Source organism: Asterias amurensis, chromosome 6 (assembly GCF_032118995.1).
Source record: "Asterias amurensis chromosome 6, ASM3211899v1".
Lineage (NCBI taxonomy): Eukaryota > Metazoa > Echinodermata > Asteroidea > Forcipulatida > Asteriidae > Asterias > Asterias amurensis.
Window position 1 is genome coordinate 14,254,813 of NC_092653.1, and position 7,927 is coordinate 14,262,739.

Sequence of the window (7,927 nt, forward strand, 5' to 3'; positions counted from 1 at the left end):
GCCGCAGGTTGTAGGCCCCATAAGCCAAGTATTTTAGAACAGACAAACTTCAAACAATGATACAAGACAAACAAGTAAAATCTATATAGAAAATATTTACAAAAACAATCAAACTGGGTTTCTATGAGAAAAAAAAGATGTATAAACAATTGCTGATAACATAATGTAGTAACTGGACTGTACAATAATATAGCTGTGCGACGTATCGGCAGAGAATATTTTTTTGTAGGAATTTGTTTGAAGTGGATGTGTTTGAACTTTTCATTTCTTATGTCACTTACCCTTTTCGGATGACTTCGCTGACACTGCGCAGGTACAGCTTAAGCAAAGTAACACACCAAACACCCATCCCACCGGGCTGGGAAACATTCTTAAAGGCATCACGTCAACCCTACACGGTCACGCTGTAGTATTGCTGAAGACTTTCAGCAACTGAACTGGTAGAATCCAAAATGCTTCAGGCGAGATGATTAAAAACGGCGATTTGTCATCAAACTTCTGGTTGTTGTCAGGAACCGTCTGCTGTCCAGATTGTTTGTAAACAGAATCCCTCTATTTACTTCAGTTTTTATACCAGTCGCACCGGAAGTATTAGTCTGGAAATCAAGTCGGAAGTTGTTGGTCTAAATTCGCCGCCCGCCGCTCTTTGTTTCGTTCGACCACCGACGCGTTTCATCACCTACGGTTCAATTATTGTGATAAAAATCAGTGGTCCATTGTCCATTTATGATTCAATTTGTGTGCCGTATAAATGCTACGTATTCTACAGGTTTAACTATTACTAGCGGGATGCCGCGCTTCGCGCGGCACCCCGCTAGATGAGGAGGATTGTAGTATACAAATGTTGTAAAAGGTAATGTGGGGGTAAGGGAGTTATTCTTACAGGTAATACTCATTTCGTAGGATTGGATTAGAAATTGTATTTATAATCGGTATAGAAATTTGTCATTAATGTTGTATTTTGATAACAATTAATTGTTGAGCGTGCACAACTTAGTTGTGAAACGTTGCGACGCGTCGCCTCCCCTCCTCACCTTCTCTCTTGCGTTCTCCAACTAAAGGAATTGGTGTTTGTTTCTGGAACTGAGCTTTAATATTGGGGATGGGTATACTTGGCATGATATGTAGGGTATTTCGTAATATTTTAGTGTTGATCGAGCGGGCCAACGCATTATCCGTAATGTGGATTATGTTTCGCCTCTTTTACGCGTAGTTTTAATTCAATCGGCTTTTGTCATTGTATCAATTTTATCCACTGCACTGAGTATTTCCCAGCTAAGATGACTGTAAGGGTAACAATGCTTAGTCGACTAAAAATATAGCACGTACACTGCTCCAATGACACACTTATTTTATTGTGTTGAGCACATTTGGTATAATTCAGTTACACTTGGCAAAATGTACATCCTGAGTCCCGCCCAAACTGCTTTTATTATAGTTACGAACTTTGTGAAACATTTGCCTTGTTATTTTGAGGGTTTGTACGTCCAGTTTGGTTAATTTATATGGAGATGGGCCAATCGGACAATGTATAGCACGCTGAATTTGGAATCAGCAGTGGTATTTGTTTCCCTAAGCAACAAATTCATAGTCACCGATAGCCACGGATTTGAGTGGTCTAAGTCTGGTCTCCCCCCTCAATAAAAATCAACGCTGCTAATAGCAGAGGAGATATCCGACTAAAAAGGCTTGTATGAAAGTGGTACCCTCTTTTAAAACAAACTCATAATCACAGCCACTAATAGCCGCGGAGTTTATCTGACTGAAAAGGAAGCTTCGAAGAAGTTCTGGTATACAGAAGATAAAAGAAAACCGCGCCAGTTGGTATGGACTTTAACGACAAAGTCAATTTCTGCAAAATTGTATTGAAAATAAATAAATTTAATGATTGGTTGCTATAACTGTTGAATGATTTTGGCTTTGTTTCCAATAACGTGTACACGATTTTAAAATCTAAGGCCCCATTCATCGTGATTTATTGAGCGTACGTCCAACGACGCATACAAAGTTTTCGGAGCACCAAATAAAGCGAGTTTTCGGAACATGCTGTGCAACATCTAATCTAATGTTTTTACCACTGCTTTTAAAGGAGTAACAGAGCGTCGGCCTCATTAACTTTTAGTTTATTCTCATATCAATTAATTCTCATGTAAACTTTCTGGTCAACATCCGCCGTGGCGCGCGCCCCGCGTGACGAAGTCCCCTGATAAACATCCAATTTTATATGTTATCATAATTATCTGTGGAACCCTATACAAACTAAAATAATAGAAACGGTAATTTTATTGGTCTTTAATAACTACTCCTACATTCTCTCACTTAATTCACTTTCAGAAAAAACATTTGCCTAGTTATTTTGAGGGTTTGTAGGCCAGATACCCCTACATCCTCTCACTTAATTCACTATCACAAAACATTTGCCTTGTTGTTTTAAGGGTTTGTAGGCCAGTTTGGTTAATTTTGTATGGAGAAATTCGTAAAAAGTACCCGATTCAGCTGCACATGAAGGCTCTTTCGTTAACAAAACCCGACGGCCGATGGCTTAATACAAAACGGATTTGGCAAAATCTACATCCTGAGTCCTGACCAAACTGCGTTCTAACAATTTTGTTGCTTTAGAACTTTGAATGGAATGTTCGTTTACAGCTTCAAAACAGCCGTTGATGTTTTACAAAGTTCGTAACTATGAAAGCATACTATTTTTAAACGGTGATTTCATGTACTTTTTTGTAGGTTTAACTGGCAAAACCTATACAATTAATATGAAAAGAATCAGTAATGCATTTACTTTCTTTTTGAAAATGTTTCAACTTTTGCGTGTATACGTTCTGTGTGTGGGGGATGACATATGGACTGTACCGCTAATGGTGCAGAGTTAAATGGAACAAATAAAGTTTCACAACAATGGGTTGCTGTTTGATGCGTTTAAAAAATGCTGGAAAGTTGGGTAGGCCTACATGAGTGACTTAAATGTAATAAACACACATGTAACAGATGCATGTATTAAAGCCTAATGTTTTTTATTTAACACGCGAAATTAAACCCCCCTGTACAAAATGGTATATACACAATGCCATTTACCCCTCTGCGAAACATCAACGAGTCACTCTGGAATGTTAATGGGAGTCCGAGGTTGTCACCCCCTTAGACCAACAGGTGGCCCATATCAAAACCAGACAACCACAGAGGTGACTCTGTGTGCAGCCTACGGCTTCCCCCTTCGACCAACAGGTGGCCCATATCAAAACCAGACAACCACACATGTAAGGAGATATCGCTCGTGACTCGAGCCAATCAGACAATTCTTAAGAGGGAGTTCGGGTCAGGGTTTTGTAGACTTGCAACCCGACGTCTGAAACGACATAACTGTGTTGGATTCCACAAGGATGCCATGCCACTGGACCTTCTAATTTTCAATCCAAGATGGCGCGGGTTACGCTTTTAATAGTATAGATATTACTTACAGCCGCAATGCATGACGGACCGTGCCACCCACACGACCGTTGTATGGATGTATAATCGCGCTGTGACTATTGGCTCGAGCGGCATGACGTGTGATTGAAATAGGCAGCGCTGGCAGAGAAATAGCAATGACGAACGACTTGTATTCAAGTCTACGACAGGAAATGATGCATCGACACAATATTCCACAACACAATGACCGAAATTAAACTATTTTTTGCTCGTATCTACATGTAACAGGTACATCTCTGTAATAGTAAGGCGGCATAATACAAAATCTAATAACAATTGTGCATTTTGTGATAAAAGTAAGAGATTTGGTATATAGGTAAATTAATGTGTTACAAAAATATTTGGATATTGGGCCATTTCAATTTTTGCTCCTAGCGGCTTTGGCGGCCATTTTCCAAAATGGCCGCCAAAAGCCACTTTTCTCTCTATATTAAATGCAAAACCTTCTTACTTTGAGCTTCTATGAGGCTACGATACTGATTAACTAGTCTGCAAAGGTGTTGGCAACTATTAATAAGTGACTACACACTTTGTAAGGATAGACGGGTCAATTTGATTGGCAAAAGTCACCCTCCAAAATGGCCGCCATGTACCTTTTATCATAAGTTCCCATAATTACTTACAAAATCCTTCAAAATAATCAGCGATACTACATGGAGAAGTTCTTTTATAATATTCAGAGGTATAAGCAATTAATAGTATGACTCAAGTTAATTTAACAAACTGGCTATTTTAATATTATTTTGGCAGCCACTATTCAAAATGGTCGTTAATTACACATTTCCCCCTGTTATGGATCTGCCCAGTAACAACATAAAAGCTGACACGAACAACAGTTTTACTTCTGATTTGGATCTGCCTGGTAACAGCGGGCCACTGCATGCACTAAAATAGATCACCAGCTAGGTCAAGTTTAATGTATTACATTTTAAGTAATACATGTATTGTATACCAATTGTGATACATGTGTGATACATTTACAGCAGCTTTACTTGTGGAATCAGGGCACACACACCAGCTTACTGTACATGTACATGTAGGTGTATGTGCACTTTTAAAATCTTTGAAAATAGATAATTTTTGAGGCATAAAATTTGATGGTCTCTAGTTGTTTGTTGTTGTTTTAATACCCATAACTGTACTGAAATAATCATTGTATAGTTATTTAGAATTAGTGCTTTTAATATTATTGTCTTCAGTCGGGCTTAGGACTGCTTAGCTTGTGTCACACTCTTTTAGCCAGTAAAATAAGTTGTTTCTTTGCAGGACTAATGCTTGGTGATCAATAGGTGTTATATGAGATAAAAGTATTGCTAGAACAGTGGTTGAATTAACAAGTAACAGGACTAACAAGACAAAAAGACCATGTCGAAGACATTTAAACTTATTGACCCAGGGTGCTTAGCCCCTCAAACTTCAAAACAACATCCACCTCAAACAAACTGGAAGCTGTGTTTGATTTGTCAAGAAGATAATTTAGAGCCGCTGACGATTCCAACACAATCTAAAAGGAAAGACTCTGGAAGTGGATACAGTTCTTTGGCAACAAACTTGGTGGATTTCAATAAACTTGGACAATTACCCATACAGTTAGAAAAACTAGATGAAGGGCATGGAATTGAAGCAGCAATGATTGCTAACAACGCTCTTTACCATCAATCATGCAGACTTAAATACAACAATACAAAGTTAGTAAGAGCAGAAAAAAGAGTGTTGAAAACAAGCAGTGAGACTCAGAGTCTTTGCAAGCGCACGCGGTCTCAAAGTATCGACATCGGCTACCAAGAAGCCAGGTGTTTTTTTTGTGGAGAATCTCCAGGTACAGATGGTTTCCATGAAGCAGCTACACTGCATATGGACAAACGGGTACGCGACAGTGCTGTTTTTCTTGAGGATACAGAGCTGTTAGCGAAGCTGAGTCCTGGAGACATGGTGGCCCTGGAAGCCAAGTACCATGCCAAATGCTTAGTGAGCTTGTACAATCGTGTAAGAGCGGCAAAGACTGAAAGACTCAAACGTACCAATGAGAAGGAAACAATGGCAGGAATTGTTTTTGCAGAGCTAGTAATCTACATCGAGGAAACCACCCTAGACGAAGACACAGCTCCAGTGTTCAAACTTGCTGATCTGACAAAGTTATACATGTCCAGAATGGAACAGCTTGGGGTCACACTTGATGCCAAAGTACATACAACTCGACTCAAGCAGCGCCTTCTGACGCAATTTCCAAATATGCAGTCCCAGAAGAGTGGCAGGGATGTCTTGTTAGCATTTGAAGAAGACATCGGTGCTGCCTTAGCCAAAGCCTGTGAGTTTGATGAAGACAATGATGCAGTCCATCTTGCACGTGCAGCAAAAATTGTTCGTCGACACATGTTTGAAGATGCTAAACCCTTTATTGGGTTTCCTGCTGGATGTCAACAAGACTCCGTTCCATCAATGCTGGTTTCTCTCGTCAATATGGTACTTGAGGGACCCAGCATCAAGGATCAAAGTGAAGACCAAACACCTGCTGCTTTATCAATTGCCCAACTGTTAAAGTTCAACAGCATCAAACATAAACGTACAGGATCCGCAACAAAACCTTCCAGTGTGAGACACAGCACTGCACAGGAGACACCAATCCTCATTTACACAGGATTGATGATGCATGCTCATACTCGCAAAAAAGAATTAATAGACCGACTTTCTCACCTGGGATTGAGCATCTCATATGACCGCATTCTTCGTCTCTCAGCACAGATAGGAAACAGTGTATGTGAGCAGTATTGCAGAGAAAGGGTAGTTTGCCCTCCTAAGTTGCGAGGCTGTGTGTTCACTACTGCTGCTGTGGACAACATTGACCACAACCCCAGCTCAACCACTTCAAAAGAGTCATTTCATGGCACTGGTATTTCCCTGATCCAGCATCCAAATTCAGATGGTGAAGGACTAGATCGAAACATTGTCATAGCTGGGAGATTTGGAGATTCACATTCCAAATCAGTGGATCATCTGCCACATTTCTATACTGATGTGCCTCCTGTCACCAGCAGCATAAAGAATCAACCTGTACCCGCTACCAGTGTGACATCCTTCAGACACGACAACTTAAAGCAACATACTGAGGTAGAATACTGCTGGCTTAATCATACTCGACAAGTCCTGGACAAGTCCGCAAGTGAAACTGAAACTTTTGAAAATACGTCATGGGCTGCATACCATGCACACCAACAACCCCCTGTGGGTCATGCCATATGCCCTAGTTCCCTGCTTCCACTGTTTCATGAATGTGCCCACACAGTGGCAATGATCAAGCACTCCATGGATGTGATCTGGAATGCAGTAGAGCATCTGAACCCAGGGCAGACACCAGTAATCACCTTTGATCAGCCACTGTATGCAATGGCAAAACAAATCCAGTGGAAATGGCCAGAAGAATATGGAGAGGACAAAATTGTCATCATGTTTGGCGGTCTCCATATTGAAATGGCTGCTCTCAAGACTCTTGGTGACTGGTTACAAGGTAGTGGCTGGGTGCCAGCACTTGTGCAGGCAGATATTACAACCCCAGGGACAGCTGACTCTTTCTTACGGGCAGCACATCTTTCTCGTACAAGAAGAGCACACCAAGTGACTTTGTCAGCATTGTACATACTTCAACGACGTGCTTATGACCATTACTGCCTGACTTGCGCCGAAGATGACCATAACACGCTGGAGTTCGAAGACTGGTGCAAACAACAAGAGCAATCCTGTCCACATTTTCAGTACTGGGCAACTGTGATGGAACTGGAACTATGCATAATGATCTATGTGCGCTCTCAGCGGGTAGGATCCTTCCCAATGTATATTGATGCCGTGACAGAGCTGGCAACTTGGTTCCATGCCTTAGATCACACAAACTATGCTAGATGGATTCCTGTTCACCTGAGAGATATGGCTGAACTCCCAACCAAACACCCTGAAGTGAATAAGATGTTTACTGCTGGAAACTTCACTGTGCAAAAAACCAACAAGGTCTTCTCCGCAATCCCTATAGATCAGGCACACGAACAAAACAACGCATACATAAAAGACGATGGAGGAGCTGTTGGCCTCACCAACAACCCAAGAGCCCTACTCCGTTGGATGGTAGCCGGACCAGAGGTTGCGAGAATAATACAAGAGTTCCATGATGAGCAGCATTACAGAAAGAGACAGACAGATACACGTCATCATGAGCAAACACCAAGTGTTCAGGCTACATTTGCTAAAGATGTCCGCTCCCTCGTTCGCGTGATTGATGACCTTGGCAACCCATTTGAAGAATTAAGCACTGACCTCCTGGTACTTGATACTAAAGAGATTGCAGACCATGCTTCAGTACAAAGTGTGCGTAATGCTAAGAAAGTTGGTCAAGATCAGTTCAAAGGTTTCATCAAAGAATGTCTCGTAGAAAGGTCAAAACCCATCAATGATGTGATCCATCGCA